A 25,471-nucleotide genomic window follows, 5' to 3' on the forward strand; every position below is an offset into this window, starting at 1 on the left:
AGGTAGCTGGGAAAAGGGTAGGGCAGCATCTCTCAAGCTGGGGGGCAGCGGACACTAGTTTGTAGCTTCAACAGTGTTTCACTTAAGTATTACAATCACAAGTCTAAACATGTTCAAGCCATTTCATTTTGTGGTCGTCTAAGTGCTTCAATACTTAAAATTTAGAAGTAAATTACTTAACAGAGCATGCAATTCTGTAGCTAGTCGAGTTGCTAGGTACGACCTCCCTGGCTTCCATATATTGTCAGCAATCGGACAGTTCATCAAGAGCCTCGGACTGCATTGCCCGCACCCTTAGCTGGGTGTGCTTGGTGCAGATCAGGATAGTGAGCCTTATTATAGTGAATGCACTATTTAGCCTGAAAGCTAGGGTGGTCGACCTCAAATCTGGGGATTCGGGTTCGAGCCTCGACAAGGACACCAACATCCTGTGATTCTGAGCAAATCACTTAATCTCCCTGTGCCTAACAAAAAAAAAATGAATGTGTCCTCATGTAATTCTTGGGGATAAGGAGGTGGCCCCCGCAATCACCAGCACCTGTACCGCATCCCTGCCACTCTGTCATTTCACCACACCCACTCCCAAACCTGCAGTTTACTAAACACTCTTATTGTATTGAATGTTATTTGCTGAATATGCCCGGAATGTGCGCGTGGCGAAATTTCTGTCAGGTGGTGGGGGGGCCCAACATCTAAATAAATTCAGCTGGGGGGGCTCAACCTACAAAAGTTTGAAGACCTCTGATGTAGACCATGAGTGACCTGGAGGTATCTAACCTAGAGCCTGGAAGGTTCTTAGGGTAGTCTGGGATCCCTGTCATGGGTGGAAATTTTATGGGTGGGAGAAGCAGGTGGTCTGAGCGGATAACTGGTGAGTAAGGGGGGTCTGGTCAGAACCCCTTATAACTAGTTATCGCTGACTACGGGAAGTGTACCCATGTAAGAGTGGCTACTTCTTCCCTGTAGGAATCAGCTGGGCGCGGCGTGTGTTACAAGGTGGTTCTGACACTATGGGCCGCCCGGATTCGTTCGCTTTTTGAGCACCTAATTGTTGAGGTTTTACTGTGGGGGAGCCTCATAATCTGGGACTCACCCACAGTGAACTCATACTGAAGGAGACTGCATGGAAATTTTACGGGTGTCCCCCTGGCTTGACTAGGCAGCTGCGCAGCAGCTGGAGTATGGGGCACCGTGCTGGTTACATGCAGACACAGGTGTACATGCGTGTGCACCCGTGTAGGGGCTGCGCAGGGGAGATTCCTAGCGTACGCAGTCCAGGAGCAGCTACAGAGTGAATGGCGGGGCCAGCTTATGCAGAATTGGGCGGTGACATGGAATAGGCTTTATACCCTGGGAAGGAACATGCCAGGGAAAGTCAGTGTGTTTTACTGTGTTTTTACTTCATTATTTCCCTATGGGGATGTGGGGGCCCATGGTTAAAATGACTTCCACAAAGCCTACAGATTCCAGACACGCACGAAAGTCCAGTGTAGCAGATGTGAAAATGAGTATTCTGCAAAGTCCAAAGTCATATTTGTACTGCTTTTGGGTCGTCCAGAAATGTCATATTTCTCTGAGTCCCTGGCTGGGGTCTGGCCATGGCAGGTTAGATTAATGACCTTTCTTCCCAGAGCAAGATCTTCCCTCCAAGGAGAAAAGATAGGTGGAGCTAAAGCCAATCCATCAACTGCTGTCGCTGGGTGCCAGGCACCAGGTTGCACCCAGGAGAGAAGGCAGTGAAGGGGGAAGGAGTTGGGTTTCAGAGGCCATGTGGCCAGAGACACTGGACGACTCCATTTTGAACAACCCAGAGGCTGGACAAGAAGGAGGGAGGGGGCAGGGAAGTGATGTGTCGCTGTGTGATAGGACACACAGAGACTTCCTGCCAGCCCCCTACTCAACTTTCAAAAAGTACTTGCACAAGAAGAGAAGCTCTCTCTGGGGTGTGGTCTGCGGAGGCAAAAGGTGCTGGAGCCTGGTGCAATGGGCAGTTGGAAGGAGGAAACCCCTGATTGCCCCCCAGGACCCTAACAGCGCCAAAAGAAGAGCCCAGGATCGTGGCGCAGAAGAGGAGGCCTCTGCGCAGGGAGAAGAGAGGCGCAGGGAACACGTGAAAACTGCTCCCTGCAGAATGCACCCTCTTGGAGACCCCGAGGACAAAGGAGAGTGCTCCCAGTGGCTGGGGGACGCCACCAGGAGCGAGAAGACGCGTAAATGGGGCAGATCGGACCCCCAGGGGCTGAGATATGACCCCCGGAAGGTAGGTGACCGTTGACCCCTAAGAAGACCGACGACGAAGCGCGTGGGGCTCCGCCGCCGGTCTCAGAGATGCCCCCGGGGTGGGTCAGGTCCCGGGGGCTGCCCCCCAAAAGAAGTAAAGCCGGGGTGCGCCGTCGCGCACCCCAAAGATGCCCCCGCGGGGTGCCAGGAGCCCACCCTGGCCCCCGCTGAACCGGAGGCTGGTGGGGTGTCGTTGTGCCCCCCCGCAAACATGGGTCCAAGGGGCCCGGGACCCCATCCCCGGGCCCTGAAGCGAAGCCGGGGAGCGCCGTCGCGCCCCCAACCCCCCCCCCCCCGCGATGAAGGCAGAAGGCGGGGCCCGGGACCCCATCTCCGGGCCCCGAGGTGCCAGGATGAGAGGAGCGCCGTCGGGCCCCCCCCCACGATGTCCGGGGGCCCGGGACCCCATCCCCGGGCCCCAGCGAAGATGAGGAGGCCGGGGGAGTGCGACCGCACGCCCCGGAGGTCCCGAAAGGGCTGCGGGAGTTCTCGCGTCTGCCCGCTGGGCAGACCAGAAGAGATCGGCCGGCTCCCGCAGCAGCACGGAAGAGTGCTGGCCGCGTGGGGAGCCGGTGGGGGCAGCTGGGGGTGGGCTCCCCAGGCTGCCCTCCCACAAAGGAGGACAGTGGGGGTCCCGGGTGGGACCGGGGCCCCCAGAGAAGGCAGTTGGAGGTGCGAGGGGCCCGGGTTGGACCGGGCCCCAGAAAGGAGGAGGAGCGGCCGGGGGTTGGCTACCCGAGCCGTCTATGCGTACCTGGGGGTCCGGGTGGGACCGGACCCCCCACCAGGCCGGGAAAAGCGGCGAAGCGCCAGCGCGGCTCTCCCGGAGCAGCGGGAGAGCCGCTCATCTATTATGCAGCCCAGCCCATAATGCCTTGCAGGCCTGGACCGGCCTGCAAGGGCAATACAGCGTTTTCTTGGCTCGTGGTGGCCCCAGAAGAACGGGGTCACCACTATACAGGTGCAAAGGTGCTGGGGGAGCTGCAGGAGAAGCGCATTCTCCCCCCAGCACGAGCAAAGTCCCACCCCAAGTGTCTTGGGGATTCCAAGGAAGCAACCCCTCCAGGGCTCGTCTGGCAGTCAACACCTTCTGGGCTGGAACTTTTGTTCTTCAGCAGAGGGTGTTGTGGATAATTGCATCAAGGAGTGAAGGGCTGAGGTGGGGATGTCTAGAAGGGCATCTCCTGGAGGTGAAGAGATGTAATTGCACTGAACTGCGATTATTAATGGTTATTTCTTGTAGAGGGACTGAATTTCACCTGGTTTATGTGAAGTGCTGGTGCAAGGTGATGCCTTAAGAAAAATGGATTTAAGTGGCTAGACATTCCTGCTAGGGTGTCTGGCTGTAGATACTTAAACCTGTGATTTTATCTGTGGTGCCTTTAGGGGCTGTAATTGCAATGCATTCTAATGATATCCAAATGTGCTGAGTACTGTCATTCTAAAGTGTGCGTAGACATGTATTCTTGCTGCTGCGCTTAGGTAAAGACCCCAGACTGCTAGCCCTTAAGATGAAGAGGTGAATACTGTATGGTCAGGAGGAGATGCTCAGTCAGGGTCATGTGTCACCAAGGCAGGTGTAGCCTGTTTAATGCTTGTTGAGGTAATGGGGGGGGTCGCCACTGGGATGGTGCCAGTGCGGAGGGCCCTCGCTCCAGGTTAAGACCAATTCCCCGCATTGGGGGCAAGATGATGTGCATACATGGGAGTGGTGGTACTAGACCCCACCCCCCCCGTGGGAGGGGTGGAGATGTTATACAATGTCACAAAGTAATTCCAACAGCTTATGTATATTTGTAAATTGGTGTATAGTATTGAGTGGTGTGTGTGTTTAATAAATGTACTCTTACTTTTATAAAGCAAAGTACAGACTGGACAATCAATTATTGAGTGTTATTTTTGCGCAGCTGCAAATGGCGATTACTAGCCCACACCACCTCCCTTGAGTAAGCCTCAGACTGCTCTGCAACGCTACCCTCTGAGAGTCAGGCACTGCCCTAGGGTGTTTGGTTCCCAGTGAAGGACAAATGTGTCATGTTATTTGTGCAGGCCTCACAGATGCTGCCTCGTTTTCCAACAGTTGGGCGACTGTTTGACACACAATGGGAAAGACAGCAGAGACCGTAAAGTGCGTGAATACATACAGCAGAGAAGAACGAAAACCGAACCACTTGCGCCGGAGCTTCAGTGTGCGGTGACGTATAGAGCTCTGAGACTTTCTAGTCACGCGCATGCGTACGGGCAGGTTGGGACGTTTCCACGGTTACCTGCCCCAAGCTGTGGGTGTTACCGCAACCAGCTTTAGGTGTAAGTAAAACTAAACCTGTTGGGTCACGCCCCTCTTTCCACAGGGACTATGTTAGAATTAGCTACAGCCAACCTTGTGCAGTGCAGTTTAACATGTCGTGCTACAACCAAAACACAATACGTTTACATCATTGAGCGCTGCTGGGGGGCGAAGCCCGAGGAGAGGCCAGGGGACAAACAGCTCAAGAAAAAACAAGAGAGGAGCGCTGCTCACGCTGCCTGCACGCGCCAGTCGGCCCTCTGATTGGTTAATAAGGACACCAATCAGAGAGCTGACTTGGGCGTGCAGGCAGCGTGATGAGGGGCTGTTCTCTCCCGATGACGTCAAGGAGAGAAAGAACAGCAAAAACACACCCCTCTATCCCAAAAAGACGAGGCTTGAACGGAGTGATGCCCCTCTCCTCCAATGGCTGGCATCCGTTTAGGAAGCCAGCCAATGGAGAAGAGGGGCGGGTTCAAGCCCCCATACTGTAAAACGTAAAATCTCGGCTGCGTGACACTGCTGCGCAGTGCATGCTAGGCCGAGACCTAAAAAGCACTATGATGCAGCCAGCGTTGGCTGCATCATACCACTTTCTTTGGTCCTGTTGTCCTTTCCCACCTGTGGTGTCCATTCCTTCCCACCCTCCCTTTATCCGTGTTACCCACTCCCACCTACCTTTAAAAGAAAAGTGCTATGATATGACCAGCGCTAACCATGCACTAGCACTTTTTTTTAACAACTTGTAACCATGCTGCACAGCATCTATGCTGGTCTATAACATGGCTAAAAGACATTGGCATAGTCAATAGCTCTCTCCCTTCATACATATTAGGTTGGCTTTAAGATGCAATTGGAGGGGTTGGCAGAGGGACCCCTGGGCTCAGGCTTGCAGTGCATACATCTAAGAAAGTTAATCTGCTTTCGCATACACAGAGCCATGTGCCACAGACTGGCTGACCTCTGAGTGAACCGACCGTCCATCCCTGGCAGCCTCTAAAACAAAGGTGTCTGACCCCAATGAATGTCTCAGACTCCTCGCGCGCTTGGAGCCCGGTTTGCACACGTTCTCTGAGAAGTGACTAGAGACCACTGCGGCCTCCTGCCTCACCTCCTGAGATAATGCATACGACCTGTTGGATACCGCAACAAGCTAGTGCTTTTTTTGTTGCAATTTTATGAAGCGCGAACTCGACCCGAAGGTATAAGAGCGCTTTACATGAGCACCACTTTCATTACAGATGGACACATTCATTTTTCAGGCACAGGGAGATTAAGTGATTTGCTCAGAATGGCAGGATGATGGAGCGTCCCTGCTCAGACTCGAACCCGGTTCCCTAAAGTCGGCCACTCTAGCCGTTAAGCCACACCTTCTCTGCCACCCATGTACCTGACGCCGGCGTGACGGCCCGTGTCCCAGCTCTTCTGGCACTCCATGGAATACACATGCAGCATTTTTGTCCATCCATTTCTCTCCAGCCCCCGTCTCCATGCCTGGCTCTCTCTGTTTGCGTTTCCAACCCTAAGCCAGTTATTATAATGCGAAAAAGTCTGTCTCAGAGGTGAGGGAAATGTGACGGAATGAGTGCGGCGGGGGGCTCTGAAAGAAGCGCAGTCCTCTCACGGGCCGCGGTCCCGTGGCCCCCAGAGGAGGGCCTGGCGCCTCTCTCGCCAAACACCGTCAGAAATTACGGGAATGCCTGTATAAAGCCTGGCACGCGACATCCCTCGTGCGCAGGACAACACCCTGCAGCCCGACCACAAAGCTCAGCGGGATGGTGCATTTGCTGCAAAAATAAACGAAGCATTTACACCGCGCAGCTTTCCATCATTGCGGGGCCAGCACAGAGTGTCTCCCTCTCTCTCACGCTGTCACTTTCTTGCGCTCTCTCTCACACTCGCACGCAGTCACTCTTCTTCTCTTGTCTATAAGTGCCACGGTAATAATGTTATTGAAAATAATTTTGGGGATATGTCTTCCCCTTGCCGTTCCTTGTATTCGATAATATTCCTTAGAAGAGGTTGGTAATATTTTATTGCCGACAGGCCGCACGGCTATTACGCCCAACTCTTTAACAAGTGGTTTCTGGTCCCACAGCCCCACCAAGATGGCCACTGCCACACCAAGAGCAGAGATCCGAGCAGAAGAAGGGTGCAGCCGCCGAGGCTGGGGACATGGAGCTGCGCCAGAGCCAGCGTGCTCGCCGCATCGGAGTCTGAGGAGAGACCGAGGGAGCGGGGTCCAGGGAGCAGCGGGCAGCGGAGACGTTGGGGCACCGAGGACGGAGCAGCTGACTGAGCCCGGGCACGATGAGCTCGCCCATCCCTCTGCCCCGGCCGCTGCGGCGCTCCGTCATCCTGGTTCCCGCTCGCACCGTGTGCCTGGTGGTGCTGGGGCAGACCGCCGTGGGAAAGACAGGTAACTCGCTGCCTGCCAGCTGCGTGCCTTCATTGTGTGTGTGTTGAGCCAAGGCAGCATGGCCGCTGGAGAGGAAGGGAGGGGTGGGGGCCGGGGGAGCGACGGAGGAGAGCTGCGGCAGAGGGAGGGGGGGAGGCGAGAGCGCGACGAAGGAGGGCAGAGGGAAGGGGGGGAGGCGAGCGGAGCCGAGCAGCTCCTGAAAGCAGAAGGGAAGGGAGGCGAGCAGCTCCGGAAACAACACCACGTTTCTCCGAGGCGAGGCGGAAATGTCTCGGAGAAACACACGGCCATTTTCGGTTTCGGGGGCGTGTTTTTTTGCTGAGTGACGGATGACGTCACTGATTAAAAAATGCAAAAAACCACGCCCCGAATCTGCTCAAGCCGGGGCCAGAACCGAGTGACGCCCCTCTCCTCCAATGGCTGGCCAGCATTTACGAGGCAAGCCAATGGAGAAGAGGGGCGGGTTCAAGCCCCCATACTACACAACATAAAATCTTCGGCTCCGCCCACTGCTCACGCAGTGCGACGGTAGCCTCGACCTAAAAAACAAAGTTTGAAATGCGGCACACTAACAAGCCAAAAAACAAAGAGAACTTGTACATCAGAGAACAAACAGCCAGCATGCAGGGTTTTAGGCTAAATTTAAACTAATTAACTCATATGATTTTTAAACACAGCAGCCTCTAGGGGAGGCTGCAACTTCATACATACAAACATCTTCTAATACTATTTTGCCTTTGTTTTTGCATTAACAAGAATATCGTCAAAAATCACGGCGTTCTGAAGATGAAAGCATCGTTCGTATGACAAAGGAAACACCCTCCGACTGATAAATGAAGAGGGAAAGAGGATGGGAAAGTTCAACATATTATGATGCACCTCAGAGAATGTTTGTCAATTGTGAGCTTGACTTTTTTCTGTACATTGTGTTTGTTGTTTTTGCATAAATGATCTAACATATTCAGAGTACACAGTGACAAAATTAAATACCGGGATACAGAGCTGCCAGAATTGAACTAAGACAGCCTGAAATGTCTCACGGAGAAGCCGCTTCTGAGGGGAAACAAAATGGCCACCCATGCTAACTACAATCCTAAAACATGAGCCAAGACAAACGAAAACCAGATAACTGAGTTTCAGTGGGGAAGGCAATAAAATGGGAGCCAAGACAAAACAAGCAAGAATTGGAAATGCAATCGGTCTCGCGTTTGGTTGAATTAGAGCTATTGGCGTTGTAAATGACAATGTATTTTACCCATGTTTTATGGAGTGTATTTAAGTGGCGTGTAGTGGAATTATGTGGGGGATTGGAATTGTGTGGCATGAATTTGTTTGGTGTGGAGTGAATTTGTGGAGTGGAATTATGTAGTATAGTGTGCAGTGGAACTATGTGGATAGTAATTATGTGGTATTGAGTGTACTCTGAATTATGTGAAGTTGGGATTGTGTTATGGAGTGTAATTATGTGGAGGTTTTTGTGTTGTGGAGTGGCATGTAGAGGAGTTTAAATGTGGTGTGCTGCTGAATTGTGTGGCATGATGTAGAATTGTATGGTGTAGATTGGATGTATGTGGTGTTTTGTGTAATTGTGTTGAGTTGAACTATGTGGTTTAGTGTTCAATTTTGTGGTGTGGATTGGAAATGTTTGGAGTTGAATTGTGTGGTGTGGATTGCGAGGACAGCTTTGCCTATTTGGTGACTAAAAACAAATAGGAGCTAAGCTCCAGATCTGTGTTTTTGGGTGTTAAAAACAAAATAAAAAAAACACAAAAGAGAAGGGCAACAAACATTTAACTTTACCCCCACTAATGACGATGCTAGGGTTGCCTTGGTATAATAGTTCTTTTAGTATTTCTCTCTAGACAACTTCTGCATTTTCCAAGTGTCCACTGTCACCTAATGAAAACAGTACTGTTGATTTTAATAAAAACTGTTTTATTTTTATTTTTGCATAACTGCGTGAAAGGGTGGGAAGGTGAGTGAGAGAAAGGATGAATGAGTGAAATGCTGGATGGGTGTTGGGTGAAGGGGTAGATGGATACATGCATGGATGAACGAGTGAAAGGATGGATGAATGAATGAATTGATGTGTGGAAGGGTGGATGGATGATGAACGAAAATATGGCTGGATTAATGAGTGAAAGGGGGGATGATGAGGGAAAGAGTAACTGGATGTATGAGTGAAAGGCTGGATAGATGGACGTGTTGAATGGGTGAAGGATGGGTGAGTGAAAGGATGGATGTAAGGATGGATGAGTGAAAGAAAAAATGAATGAAAGGGAGGACTGGTGGATGAAAGGGTGGATGGATGGATGGATGAATGAATGAAAGGATGAGTGAAAGGATGGATTGATGAATGGAGGAAAGGGTGGATGGATAAGTGGAAGGATGGATGACTGACTGAGTGAAAGGATGGGTTTGTGTTATGGGTAGGTTTAAAGATAGATGGAGAGGTTTGGATATGGATGGATAGACATAATAATAACAGATTGAATGTTGGATGAAAGACTGAATGGATGACAAACTGTAAGGATGAAACAGTGGATTTCAGCAGGTGGAAAGAAGGATGACAAGATGAATGGATAGATTATTGGGTGGGAGAGACAAACACGTTCTCTTGGGGAAAGTCACAATGGCTTGCTTTGCCTGCTTGGTGCCATAGACCTTTGGTTGACAGTGGGGTGTATTTTTATTTTCTGGCTTCTCCCTTGATCTGAGGAACACCAGCTCACCTTGCCTGTTAAGTGTATGCACGATTAAACAGCAGTCTTCAGAGTCTCTGATCAATTCAAGTACTTCAGTGGAATTGGGTCTTTGGTTTTGAATTGCTATATGTTGGAAACGTGTGAGCTATAGACATCCCATCTCCTTTTAGAGGCTTTCTGATCTCAATCAAATTTTTGGGGGAATTTTTACAGTCTCTTTTGAAAGGTCACGTCTGGCCTGACTGGATTTTATGGCATGACACGGAGTCTAAGATTATGCAAATCTCCCTTATTGCCACAGCTCAGCAGCAACAATTGAAGAGAAGATAGAACTTCAAACAACATTCTAACATAGTATATAGTCCATGAGCACTCAGCCATCTTCCTTCTTTGTTGCTGCTGCTCACAATATAAGTATCTCTCCTTACTCTTGAATTTGCATGATGTTTTGTCTGTTTGTTATTGGATATATTTTTATGTGTATCACATAGCTGTGTATCACATCCCTACCATGCATGTAAACTCTTTGTTTCTTATTAGCAAGACAAACGTTTTGTGTGATTACTCTTCTTGCCTTAAGATTATCTCTGGAGCCTATCATGACTCCTTAAAGCTTATTTCTGGAGCCTCTTGCGACTCCCATGTAACCCCAATAGTGCCCGACAACTCTGGCGCTCCCTTCAGGATCCTGCTAAGCTTTTAGCCCCCATTGCGCGTCTGCGTTTTTCAACTGAAAGGCCGCATATCCATTGCCTAGCAGCCCGCGTTTACCGCGAGACAAGGCAAACGGGCACACTGAGCAAGTGGAGCACTGAGTCCCGTAGCGCTCTTTCTCTCTCCTCTAGACAAGTCGAAAGCGGAGCTGAACACCCGCTCCTCTCACAAACACCGCGGTGGGACCCCTTGAGTTAATACTGAGGAAGAAGGAACGCATGACTAGAGGAAAGGACCTTAGGTTAAGCAACCACGCACGCCAACTACGTGCGTGGTTGCCATAGAGACGCAACCGGCTTAGAAGCCGATTTTGATAGTTACTCTTCATGGAGAGGCTCGTTAGTTACTATTACTCATACAAATATTCCCTCAACCCCTGGACATTGCGGAAAAGGGAAAATTAACACTTGATCCGCATTTCAAGCAGAGAATAAGATTTTTTAGTACTTTGTGCTGATTTTACTTCAAAGAACAACCAAACCAGAGTAAAGAATAGTGAAGATCTTACAAAAAAGTTTTTAAACAAGGTAAAAAAAAAAGAGGGACCTTCATTAGAGTTGTATCTAATTATCCATAATGACATTTAGCCCAGAATCTAACCTGGAAGGGAAAATAGAGAAAATGGTTAATAAGGCACTGGATAAAGTTATGGACTCACTTGATGAGACCATTAATTTAAAAAAATTGAGACACTATCCAGAGCATGGCCCTCTACCAGTTATACCCCTATCCAGTGAAACGAAGGGGAAGTGAAGGCCCCAAAGAGAAGAGCTGGTCCTGAACACCCTAAGGGTGCGAAAAAGACAAAAAAGGGTAAACCAGCTCATTCACACTTCTCGGGCGGTGACAAGAATAATGCCTTAGGCATCACAGAAGGGCAACTAACAGGCCCTGAGCTCCTATCCACATTGATAGCGATGAACCATTGGAAGCAGAGAAAGACCTATAATGTTCTTCTGAGTTCAATACCGACTTAGAGGAAGGCGGGGACAAGACAATGGGAAGCTCTGAAGAGCCAAGTAAGGCCTCAGGATCCAAAATGGGCATTGTCGATCTCTTCGGGGAGGACATGTTTGACCCCTCCTAATAAAACACCCCCTATCTCCAGAATGGTTACCTTCCCAACACGTGGTGGACTACCTTACGTTGTAGCTGAGAAGGGAGATCCCTAGGTCCAGATTGAGATTCGAATGCCTACGCCCATCCCTCCCTGATAAGGTAGCTATGACACCTGAGCTAGACCCTAAGGCGGTAGCATTCATAGCCAAGGGTGCAAAAGACCAGAGGAAAGGAATAGACAAGAGTCTGAGGTCCTGCCAAGACCACCTTTTAGATACCATAGGGCCATTAAAATATTTGAGATGGCAGAGAATGCCTATGTTGAAGGAAACCCTATAGACCCAAAGGAACTACGTAAATGGGTCCAAAAGACCAACTGCCTCCTAGGCAATGCCAATACCGCCATCTCCAATGAGCGTAGAAAAGGCATCCTCCTCAAAATCGACCCAAAACTGATAGAGTTGGCAAACAAGCAAGAAGGACCCAGCTCACAAGGCCTCCTTTTAGGGAAGAATTTATTTGTGATATGCCCAAATATGTGGGAGCGTTCAGCTCAATTAAAAAATCCCAGAGGGTCATTAAAAAGGTCTTCCAGGACAGAATTTTTGGTAGGGCTGGGAGAATGCGGGGTCGGTTCCCCGGCCGTGGGCAATCATCTTCAAGACCTTTCCTGGGACATGGACCTAAATTTACACAGTCCACTTTCTCTGGACATCAATTCTACCCGCAAAGACAAAGAGGCTGCGGCAGACCATTCTGGAGCGAAAGAAGACAGAGAGGATCCTCCACAGGTAGGAATCTTGAAAGACCCTTCAGATACCCCTACAAAGGTGAGAGGGAGGTTAGCCCTATTCTCTGGAATTTGGACCATGATTGCACAAGACCCAGGCATTCTAGATACAGTCAGGGGATACAAAATGGAATTCATAAATACCCCCACACAGGTAAGGAGACCCTGGGAGATAACCTTCTCAAAGGAACACCAAAAGATGGTATCCCAAGAGGTAAAAGATATGTTAGCCAAAGGGGCTATAAAAGAGAGCTTCGAACCAAGCTTTGTCAGCAATATCTTTCTTGTAGAAAAGAAAGACAAGGGGCAGAGACATATTATAAACTTAAAGGGACTAAACGAATGGGTAACATAGCACCACTTCAAAATGGAGGGAAGCCATCTCTTAAGGAACGTCCTAAGAAAGGGAGACTGGCTAACACGACTGGACACAAAGGATGCATACCTGACAATCCTGATTTGGCTCCCACACCAGAAATTACTCCAATTCACAGGGGAAGGGAAACTCTGGGAAATTATCACCCTCCCCTTCAGACTGTCTTCAGCCCCATGGTGCTTCACCAAGGTCTTACGTCAGGTGGTAGCATGGCTAAGGGAAAGGGGCAAAAGGTTAATAATATATCTGTACGACATTCTTATAACGGCTCAATCTAAACTGTGATGGTATCTTGACACACAGAGCTCCCCATTCACCTACCTAGAACTCTTAGGTTTTGTAATTAATACAAATAAGTCATGCATAATACCAAGCATAGGAATCGCAATTCCTGGGTTTCATGGTGAACTCGGTAACTGCAGAATTTAAATTACCAGGGGAAACGGTGAGGAAACTTCACAAGGAGGTCAGAAAGATTCCGTCATTGAAATAATTCCCCTTATGGATCCTGGCAAGGATCCTGGGTTTCCTTTCCTCAATGATCCAAGGAGAAATTTTTCGGGCCCTTTACATTACAGAGCCCTCCAGAGACTCAAAGTGAAAACTCTGAGATCAACACAATCCTACTCACAAATGACTTGCTTAGACCAGGAGTCGAGAGGGGAGCTAATATGATGGCTAAAGAATGCGGAGGCCTGGAATGGCAGAGCCATTTTTGGAGAGGCTCCAGAGTTGATAATTAAATCGGATGCCAGTTTGGAAGGATGGGGTGACAGATGTGGCGACTCATCAACAGGGGATCGCTGGACACACCACAAGAAGGAACTGCATATCAACTGCTTAGGGCTACTAGCGGGTTCCTTTGCAGTTCGGTGCTTCACCCAGAACTCAATGAAATGCTGTATAATATTGCGCATGGACAATGTGTCAGCAGTGAAATACGTCAACAAGATGGGGGGGGCCACATTCCAAGGGTCTTACAGACATAGCAAAGGGCTTTTAGGGCTATTGCTTGAACAGAGGACTCTCAGTCATAGCGGAACACATTCCTGGTTTAAGCAATGCGTAGCGGACTGCTTCAAAGCAAACACGAGGACTGCTTCTCCAGGAATTTCAAGGGCTCCAGCAACTGGAATTAGACAGGGGAATTTTCATGTCCATTCAAGCCAAATTAGGTCCCTCCGGGACAGACCTTTTCGCCGAAAGGCTAAACACACAGTTGAATAACTTCTTCAGCTGGAGGCCGAACCCTCAAGCAGCAGGGTTGGATGCCTTACTCCAAGATTGGGAGGGTTTAATGCCATATGCCCTCCCTCCATTTGTCATGCTTCCACGGCTTCTCATACACGTACGCCAGTACCTGCAGATTATGGTAGTGGTAACCCCCTTTGGAGGTCTCAAGCATGGTTCCCAGTTACCTGGAGATGACCACGAACTTCCCACTCCTAATACCACCTTTCTGGGAAGTACTCTTGGGTCCAGAAGGCGAATCACACACCCTCATAGATCAAGGTCTAATGGTTATGATGCCCTGGAAGATTTCAGGTGACAATGGCTAATCCCAGGGCTTTCGCAAGTTGCTTTTCGACTCATATCGGAGTCGTGGGCATCTGGAACAAGGAAGGCATATCGACTGGCATGGAACAAATGGGTTTGCTGGGGTCTTCAATGACACTATGATCTTGTTTGTTCATGTTGTAAACTTCCTATCAGAACTCTTTGCTTCCGGACTAAGTTACAGAACAGTTCATGCCTATAGATCAGCCATAGCTGCGGGACATTCCTTGGTTGATGGTGTCTAGGTGGGACAAAACCTCTTTACGAAAAAAATGATGAGAAGTATGTGGGTCATAAACCCTATAACTGCAAAATACACAGCCTTATGGGATGTAAGAAACATTTTACAACTTATATCTCATTGGGCGATAATTTAACCTTCTTTCTTAAACGTATTTCCTACAAACTTACAGTCTTACTATGTCTGGTGTCATTTAGATGAACCTCCGAAGTTAAAGCATTAGATGTTACTAGCAGGGCTTACCAACCTGAAGGAGTTTTCTTTTATCTAACAAAAAAGAACCAAAACTATGTCATCCTCTATCTTTTACCCTTTCTTTTCAGCGAATGAAAGACTGTGTGTTGTGAAATTCCCTAAAGAGTATGAAAAGCGAACTGATCGTATGAGAGGCGATAGAACTCAACTACTGATTTCACACAGATCTCCTCATAAAGCAGTTTCATCTCCTACGCTTTCGAGATGGGTTAAAGAGGTTATGAGTGAGAGTGGCGTAGATGTTTCTATCTTTGGTGCATATTCTCTTAGAGGCGCATCAGCTTCAAAAGCTTTTATTTTAGGTGGAGGGCTCCAAGATATTCTTAGAGTTGCTGACTGGTCGAATGTAAGTATGTTTAAGAACTGCTATTTTAGACCAATCACTAACGTGATTGACATTGTACTTGGTTCACTTTAAACATGCATAATGTTAGCCACTGTGTCATGCCATACATTTTGTTTTTTCACAGCCTAGTGGGCAGAAAATCTGGACTTTATTAAAGATCTATTCTGTCTTTTCTCTTGCAGAATAAGATGCCTCCGAATTGTTTTGACAGGATTGGATCATTCCACATCAAGGTTTACGTTATGTTCTACTGAGTTTTTTCTTGTTTGCAGCACTGGGAAAGAAGGAAGATGGCTGAGTGCTCATGGACTAAATAATATGTTAGAATGTTGTTTAAAGTTCTTTATTCTCTTCTATTGTTGCTGCTGAGCTGTGTCAATAAAGGAGATTCGCATAATCTTAGCCTCTGTGTCTTTAATAAAATCCTAATTTTCTGCCCACCAGGCTGTGAGAAATCTAAATTGCTCTGTCTATCTGCATTCATTCAAACAACAAATGTCCTTTGTTGGAATTTGATAATACTAGGAAGTGAGAGTGAAGAAATATAATTAAAATGTTCTCTTTTCTGCACAGCATTAGCAGATCAATACACAAATGCAGCATACAATTTGAAGGTGGTATAAAATCAAAATGACCATGAATTGCTATGACAGCTTATTCTTTTTGTAATGTTAGGGGGGTCATACGTAAAATCAGATCCCGCCTGGAATTTCTGTGCTGAGCACAAATTTAAAACAGTTATTGCTCATCAAGCTTCAGCCTAAGGGGTGCCTTGCAGAAGGAAAAACTAGAATTGGATTTTTCCGTTCATGCTACTCCGTTAAAAATGGATATTGGAATCTATGACAACACCATTTCCACTTACAGCATTTGTGAAAACAAAGTCCCTCAATGTCATTCAGCGCTACTATATCTTAGTAATGTTCCGTGTAATGTTTATGTATCAACCAAACATGCGACCAACCGCAATACCCTAAATGTTCAATGTTATATGTGCGCAAGACTGGGGGGCAGACACGAGAAGACTGTAAAGCCAACCTCCCATACAGAATCGAACACAACCACCACCAAAAGCCACAATGCCCTATGTTAATGCCCGATAAACTTGTTATTTGTTGTATGTCACACTGAACTCTGTAACATGTAAATACCAATAAAAATATATTTTAAAAAAAAACTTGTAGATATTGACCGTGAGAATTGAAATGGTGTGCAGTGAGTGCTCGGAGGGTGATTCAAGTGCTGTTAATTTGTAGGAATGTTCTGGTACTGGTGTGCTTGCGTAGGGTGTGTTGGTGAGCGGCCACATTTGGTGACTTGAAGTGCTGCAACTAAATAACTGTGGAGCACTAATTAAGTCTGCAAGGCAAAACATCGCAGGAGCTAATAAGGTTTCCAAATAATATATTGAGCTTCTTGCTGTTGGCTTCATCACAGTGCTGGTTGCTTTCACTTCTACACGTTTAGCTCTTCATTGGGAATGGATCCATGCTCGTTGTTTGCACTGTTACATTGTGTGCCCTAGGTTTTTGTATATAGGCACGTGACCACATTTGCCAAAAAAAGATTTTTTTATACCTAATATATATATATATCTTAAACAAGTGAGCAAGCATATTAGGAAAGTTATTAAAAAATAGGTTGCGGAAATGAATGCCAGTCTGATTGCACAGCAGCAGTGTGCGTCAGTGTTTTGGTTTTATTGTAAACATCCCAATGATTCTGCAAGGCGCCACCCCACTTAGGGGGCGTGGCGCCGTTAGTGGCAGCCAAAGGGCCACCTAGGTAAGGAATCACTTCCGGGTCGCGCGACCCGGAAGGGATAACTAAGGGAGGCAGGCAGGAAACGCGTCATGAGCAGAGGGTGTGCCCCGGAGGCAGTTGGGGAGGGCGCGAGCCTTGAAAAGCCAGCGACCCACTTTATGACCCCCTCTTTGTCTGCTGACTGCCCAGGAGTCGGACGTCGCAGAAGGAAGTCAAACAGAACCGTCGCGGTAGCTGGGTTTTCGTGAAAGTCAGTCTGACTTTTGGTGCAGGTGAGTGGGCCTCGCAGTGTGTCTGTGTGTGTGAAGTGGTGTGGACGATCCAGGCGCGTGTGTTTGCATGGAGCGCGAGACTTCGATGACGAGCGAGGGTGTGGGGCAGTGAATGCCCATCGCGTGAGTGAGCCCTCCTGTTGCAGATCCGGTATGACTGGGAGCCGGTGCGAGAGTGGGCCGGAGGAATCTTGATGCGTGTGCGGGTATAGCGAGCGAAGGAATCAACGGCATTTGTAGCGTTAAAGCCTGAGACGCCGTGAAGCCAAGCGGTTGAATTACAATTTGCAACCGGAGCGCACCTCCGCTGGTAACAAGGCATTTAATTGAAAGTGCGCGCCCTTCAAAGCGGGCCACTCTACATTGGTCGGTCCATGTTAATTTTTCACCCGCGGCCATTTGTAATACTGGAATACTCCTCCTCCGCTGGTAACAATGCATGTTAATTGAAGGGGCGCTCCTTTTAAAAGCGGGCCACTCTGCAGCGGTCGGTCCATATTATTTTCACCCGCAGCCATTAGTTATACTGTTGGGGAGCCCGGATTGTCACGCCGCATTATTCTAAACAGAACGGGGGCATCGGGCACTCTCGCGGGGTGCTATTAGCATTATCATATATGTTATTATCATTTATGGCTGGATAAGGTGGGCGATCCTCGTCACATACGTCATGCAGGGCAGCGGGCAGAAGATTTAGCACTTTCTGGGGGGATAGCGGTCTGAACCAATAGCTATGAAAGGAGCGATTTTGGGTTAAATTGCAGCCGCATAATTGGCAAGGTTAGGGAATCTAAGGGGTTGTGAAATGAAAGAGTTTGGTACCAGTTACAATTGGTGGCTAATCCGGATGCACGTCATGTCATTTAAAGTGGTGATAACACATTCTATCTTTAAGCGCAGAATGCCGCCTAAACGGCCAACGAAGGGCAAAGGGGCTTCGGCCAAAGGAGATGATTACCTCGCATTAACGGAGCTGTTGGAGTTTACAAAAGAGAAAGGCGTGGACTGGGCGTTAAAGACAATGAGAGAAGGAGCAAGAGCGGACGCCCAAGAGGAAAGAGGGCGAAGCAAGCGAACTCGGTGCACACCGGAAAGGTTTAAAGAGGCGTCGAAAGAAAAGCGGCCCAGGGCAGCAGAGGCCCATCCAGCATCCTCAGGTGAGAAGGAGGTGCTAGAGACAATAGACTTGATCGCTAACGCAAACAAAGACAAGGGCGCGCTTGAAGGAAATATCGCTCATCCTAATGCTGCGCAGCCGGGGGTGGCGCCCGTCGCTAATGCGGAGGTGCCCGGCGCACAGGCACTCTTACCACCAGTGGTCGCGCAACCGGGTAGCGGAATAGCACAAGTCTGGGTGCAGTCTGGGGGAGTGGCGCAATTACCAGGGATGCTGATAAATAACTCACAAAGTCAAGCAATTAATAATGGCCCTGCTAGCACAATGGTACCCTCCACAGCATACCCGAGATTCGGTGGACCAGTAATGATGCCCCCTTTTCCTAACATAGGAAATTCATCCCAAGTTCCAACAGCTAACACCGGAGTAAATTTGATAGGGCCAGCAGGTACTCAATTTCAAGGGGGGGTTGGACTGCAAATGGCGGGTCAGCCGACTTTAGCTTACAGCCCGGTAATTTACGGCTCCTCATCCTTAACATTATCACCATCTGTGGGGATCACGTGGCATGTACCCACAGACATCAAAGAAAAGATACTGAAAGGCGAATATGTTGATGTGTTTGATCTGATCAATGCAGGGGTCGTGCCAGATAAGGGGAGAGGTGGTAAGGAAAGCGAGTATAACCAGAAGAAGGTATGGGTTGACTGGTCGATAAAGAATTGGATCACAGGATTCGCCATTTATGCTGCCATTATGGCAGAGAGGTACCCCGCGGTAGGCCCTCAGATAATCAGTTATATATCTTTAATACATGTGGCGGCCTTCGAGTTCGACAAATGAAAGCAGTACACCCAGGGATAGCATGGGATCAACGCGAGATCAATTTATGGCACACAGTTTTTTATTCCACACCAACTGTGCCCAACACAATTTCTTATTCCACCACATCTGTGCCCAAGACCAGTTCCCCTTCACAGAATCAGTCCTTTCGGAACGACAGGGGGGCAGGAGATAAAAAACAGGCCTGCTGGCTGTATAACAAAAACGAGTGCACCAGGGGGACCACATGCAGGTTCAAACATTGCTGCTCCTTCTGTGGGGGCCCATCTCATCCAGAGATCAGATGCTTTAAGAAGCCAGGAAATGCAAGGGAGCAGCCGACCCATTCCACAGCAAAAGGGAGACCACCTCAGACATCAGACAGATCTGCCAACTCCCATTAAGACACATGTTTTGACACACCTCCTTAGCAAATATGACAAACTTGAGGAGGCTCAGTTTCTTCACAATGGTTTTATGTCCGGTTTCCGTATCCCGTCTTCAGCTGCCCCCACCAGTTTCCCGCCGCGCAACCAGAGCTCTGTGCTCCAGAACATGGACGCAGCGCAAAATAAGATAATGAAAGACGTTGCCCTGGGGCGGGTAGCGGGTCCATTCAAACACCGTCCAAGTCCTGATCTGGTCTGCTCTCCCCTGGGATTAGTACCTAAAAAAGAGAAAGGGAAATTCCGCCTGATACATAATTTGTCAAGCCCCCCAGGATGATCAGTCAATGACAAACTTGACCCAGATCTCTGCACGGTGCATTATACAACGTTTGACACTGCAATTGGAAAAATACAGGCCCTGGGGGAGGGGGCCTTAATGGCCAAGTCTGACATAGAGGCCGCATTTAGGCTCCTTCCGGTTCACCCAGAGGATACTAGGGGCCAGATGTAGGTGTCAAAATACCGGTTGGAATCAGCCGAAAATACCGATTTTCAGCCATTTCCGACCGGTATTTTGACATTTGTATGTAGGGACACTGTAAACATGCAGATTCGGTAATTTTACCGAATCGGTAATTTTACCAAATCGGTAATTTTACCGACCGGTAAAATTACTGAATCTGTATTTTCCTATGTAGGTAGCACTTCTAACAGTGCTACAGGGCCTTTAGAATTCGTTATTTACCATGTAATACAATTGCATGGTAAATAACGAATTCTTGTGTACATGCACATCTGTGCATGTACACCTGTGCCATGTGGCACACAGACATACCCTAAGGGCATGTATGTGTGCCATATGGCGCACACGCCAGTTAAAGGGGTGCAACAGGGTGTCAAAGTGACACCCTGTCCCCCTTGTAAATTCGGGTTTTTTACCTATTCGGTAATTACCGAATCGGTAACTGCCATTGAATCCTATGGGCTTCAAGGCCCATAGGAATCAATGGCAAATACCGATTCTGTAATTACAGAATCGGTAAATACCGAATCATACCGATTCGGTATTTGTTACCGATTTTCTACCTACATTTGAATTACCGATTCATGAATACCGAATCAGTAAAATTCGGTATTTATGAATCGGTAATTCACATTTACCTACATCTTGGCCTAAGTTCTTGGGCTTTACCTTCAAAGAAGATTATTTCATCGATCTGTGCATGCCCATGGGCTGTTCAATCGCTTGCGCAGTCTTCGAGACTTTTGCTAGGTTTTTGGAATGGGCGGTGGAACAATTCCTTACTTCAGACAAATCCCACGCAGTTGTACACTACTTAGATGATTTTCTATTTCTCGGTCCTCAGGGTTCACAGTCATGCAGGAAGGCCCTGCTTGGCTTCCAGCACTTGGCTAAAGCCCTGGGGGTACCACTCGCAGCAGAAAAAACAGAAGGGTCGACTACCTGCCTGACATTCCTAGGCATTGAGATCGATACCAGAGAAGGGGTTTGCAGGCTACCCAGGTCAAAGGTGTCTGCCTTCAAGGCTGCTATTGACGACTGCTTAAAGTCGAGGAAAGTTACACTACACCTGCTGCAAGTCTTGGTAGGGCAGCTGAACTTCGCCTTGAGAGTCATACAGATGGGCAGGGCCTTCTCTAGGAGCATAGCAAGGGCGATGGCTGGGCTTCGCGCAAAGCACCATAGAGTTAGGCTTTCAGCTGATGTGAGAAAAGACTTGAGCATTTGGAAGGACTTTCTGGAGAGCTTTAATGGGTCCGTGATATGGCGGGCACCGAGCTCCTCAAATGCAGAGCTCGAATTGTTTACAGATGCGGCAGGGAGTGTAGGCTTTGGAGCAATCTTAGGCCCCAGGTGGTGCATGCAGTATTGGCCAGAGGAATGGGCAAAACAGGGTCTGACACGCAATGTTACTTTTTTGGAACTGTTTCCCATAGTTGTGGCGCTGCACTTGTGAGGAGACACGCTCGCAAACAGACACATTGTTTTCTGGTCAGACAGCATGTCAGTGGTAATGGCGATCAACAACCAGAGAGCAACTTGTACATGGGTGCTGCACCTATTGAAAGAATTAGTGTTGCAATGTCTGAGCCGCAATGTACAATTTACTGCAAGACATGTGCCAGGGATAGAGAACCAAGCCGCTGACGCCTTGTCCCGTTTTAAGTTGACAGAATTCCACACACATTGGCCGCAAGCAGAGAGGAGAATGACAGCCTTCCCAGCGGGGCTATGGAAGTTTGGTGCCCCGCAGCTCCCGAGTTGATAACCGCATCCCTGGCCCCCAAGACTAAGAGTATGTATGAGAGGTCGTGGCAATTTTATCAGGAGTACTTAACAGGGGCGGGTTTAGTTGATGCATTCTCTCCCTTGAGTATATTGGGCTTCATAGTCCATCAGAGAGCCGGTGGGAAGTCAGTGGCGATGATGAAGAGACAACTGTCTGCGTTAGCATTCTATGCGGGCCTACAGGGGGTGGCAGACCCAACCAAGGATCAGAGAGTGAGGAGAGCCGTGAAGGGTTGGGAACGTTTAACCCCGGGGGTGAAGGATTCAAGGCGACCCATAGACGTGAGCAGGTTGGTGGCTATCCTGGAGACCCTGCCTATGATTTGCTTCTCCCCTTATGAAACTCAACTATTCAGGGTAGCGTACGTGATTGCCTTTTGCGGGGCACTTAGGATCTCGGAGTTGCTCCCTGCCTCTAAGGCGGACAGGAAAGGGGGCATAAGGTGTGAGGACGTGATTGAGTCTGAAGACGTTCTAAGAGTCAAGGTCCGGAGATCAAAAACAGATCCCTTGGGCAAGGGGACATGGCTACAATTAGGCAGGGTAGCGGGGGTGTCTTACTGCCCAGTTAGGCTGACAAGGGAATTTCTGCAGATCAGGCCATCAGGGGGCGATGACAGAGTATTGCTGCATAGGAACGGTTCGCCCCTCACCAGATTTCAGTTCACAAGGGTAGTTAAACTGACCTTGTCAAAGATGGGAGTGGACCTGGCCGCCTTCACATTCCATTCCTTCCGTATCGGGGCAGCAACTACAGCAGCAGGCCTGGGGCTGCCAGAAGAGACTATTAGGAGACTAGGGCGGTGGAAGTCTGCGTGTTATGAACGTTATGTGCGCCCGCAATTAGTATGAGTGTCAAAGTGGCACACCTCCGTCCCCCCCCACTCCCGATAGCTAATATTGTTTCTCAGGCATTCCTGACCTCTTGTTCATTTAAAAATGTACCCTAGGTACGACAGCTCAAAGACCCCAAATATGTTGGTGCGGCCATTCCTTTATTCGCAGGGCTGGGTTGGTCTTCAAGAAATTGCTCGAAAGAAAGGCGCGGGAGGAGCATTGGGTAGGGATAGGTGGACAACACCTAGCCGACGTCCCGAACGACTTGCGGGCTGCCATGAACAGAGGTATGCCCTCCCCAGACGTATTGGTGTTGCACTGTGGAGGCAACGACATGATCCCGGCGGGAAGGAGGGGCGTGAAAGAGTCGTTGTTTACTGCCCTAGCAGCAATCAAAAATATGTTACCAAATGCCACGCTGCTATGGTCCGAAGTCATTCCGAGGCAGATATGGGCCAGGGGCGCTCCCCCGAAGTCGTTGAATAAGTCAGTGAAAAGATTGAACCAGTCAGTGGCCGAAATACTTCAGAAATCAAGCATTCGCACCATTAGGCACAAGCTAATACAAACGTCCAGGCCGGAACTGTACGCTATGGACGGAGTACACCTCTCAGAGACGGGCAGTGAACTTTTTATACAAACAGTGCGAGGGGCCATTTCAGAAGCTCTTGAGTGCAGGGGGGAGGTCGAGTCCGCCAGTAAGCGCCTCGCCCTGTGGCGGGGTCATGGACAAGAGGTATCACAGGGACTTCTTTGGTCAGTGCCAGTTTTTACCCCAGAACAGGTCTTAAAATCATCATGGGCTCCGGGCTGGCGGGAGAACTGGGGCAGACCTGCTGGTGGCCCTGGATCCTCTAGCCCTACCCTGAAAGCCGCTGGTGGCCACAAGTGGTGGCAGATTATTTACCTGCGGCTCTGCTGACCGGAAGGCGGTTAACTTAAGGAGAGCAGGCTAACTTGGTTGTGGCCTGCTGGCACAGCCCGAAGGTCATACAAAAGCCCCTTGGTGAACGGGCTGTAAATTGATAAATATGTATATACGTGTGAGTATTTGAATACTGTGATGTGAAAATAATTTTGAGAATTTTAAATAAAGAATGGAGGTCATTGGAGTAATTGACCTGTGAGCTTATTTTAATAAAAATATGCACACTGCGGAAAACCAAACAAGACTCAGGTGTCTATTTTGAGGTGGGACTAAATGTGTTTGGGTAGTGTGCACTTTGTATGCCATCTATGAGAAATGTTTCTATGAGTATCATATTTGAATAATTATTTCCATGCAAGTGCCTTCATTTCTTCAACAATCATGGGCACGCGTCAACATTTTCAGGTACTAAGGGCTCTGCACGTGAGGATAGCGCTAGTTTTAAGCAGCCTCGTGTGCTTTTTCAACAACATTTAAGGAGGCCTTTCGTTTTTGGTATGACTGGTGATTGGAGGGACAGCGGGATAAAGCAGAACGAGGGCGTGTGAGGGAGCAACATGGACAACAGCGGTTTGGGCTGATAAAAAGCAGTGTGCCCTTCTGAAGAGGGCGGCCACCCTTAGTGCCACACGATGGCACAGTCACCCGCAGTCTAGTGTTTAGGGACCCGAGTGGGTCCCCATGTGACGTCACTTCCAGGGGGTGGGGGAGAGGTATTTGCACTGTTTATCGAGTGCAGTAGCTGTGCATGATCGTGCGCAGAAGCAGCATACTTAACTTAGGAACCAATGATGTCCGGGGCTCAACTATTCAAGTCGACAGTGTTCCAGCTTTAGTAGACCCATGGATCTTTCTTAAATGTTGTGCCTCTCACAATTCTCTGTGAGCAGCGAGGGGTCACGATGTCCGCAGCTGTGAACGTGGGAGAGGTGGGGCTCATGTGCAGTGCAGCGCTGACCTGCACATTCCATTTCAACATAAAGAAACAGTAACTAAACATTTTAAACGAACAAGTGCACCAAAAGTAACTATACATATTTAAAACTCACAGGTACATTAAAAAATAAAAAGAAGGAAGAAAATGTGGGGGGCATGGAATAAGTTTAGAGGGAATATATGTGAGCCACCGTCAGATACTGAAGATTCCACTTCCGATTCCGAATAAGCCCTTGGAAACGCGACGAACCGTGAGAATGTGTACTATTGCTATATATGCTGTATATTTGTGACTGTATGTTAAATGACAATGTTTCTTTTGAGAAGGCGCTGTGTGTATTCACGCTACTTAATTCTGACCGATATGATGTATCTTTTTCCAAAATGCAAATAAATATATTTTCCCCCCCAAAAAAAAGAAACCTATTACAACAACCCCTGTGAAAGGCAGTAGCCCCAGTGGCCAGGCTAGAACCTCCTCGGTGTGATGGCCCCACCCACAGGCCTCCCTTTGAAAGAAAGTCTGTAAGAGGCACTTCTACAGCACATTAGCTGCATTCTGCCAGGCTGCCCCGGGCCACCAAAGGGTGTAATGTCTTTGGCTGCGGGTCAGCAGTCTAGTTAAAGGCGCACGTAGTCGTGCACGCAAGCCGGCGTGATACGTCACGCCGGAGTACATAATAAATGGGGCGTGGCCGGCAAGTTAGTCCGGACCACGCGGAAAAGCAAACTGGTGTCCGCAGGTCTATGTGTCGCCGCAGCGCTTCCCCCACCATGCGCATGCGGCCCCCAGACCTCACAAAGGGGGCCACCTAAGAGGGCGGCCACCCTTTGTGCCACATGATGGCACAGACCACAGGAGCGGTATAGTGTCGGGGACCTGGAGGGTCCCCAGTGACGTCACCCCAGTGTCAGGGTTGCTGGGGCAAGGGTGGAGTCAGGTGCCCAATATGTGAGTGTAGAAATCAACATCAGTTTTAAAATGAAAGCGGTCTTGAAAGTCAGGGCATCTCTTTCAACAGCACGTCTTTGAAAAGCAGGTCCTATCGGAGTTTCAAGAAGATCA

Source organism: Lissotriton helveticus, chromosome 9 (assembly GCF_964261635.1).
Source record: "Lissotriton helveticus chromosome 9, aLisHel1.1, whole genome shotgun sequence".
NCBI lineage: Eukaryota > Metazoa > Chordata > Amphibia > Caudata > Salamandridae > Lissotriton > Lissotriton helveticus.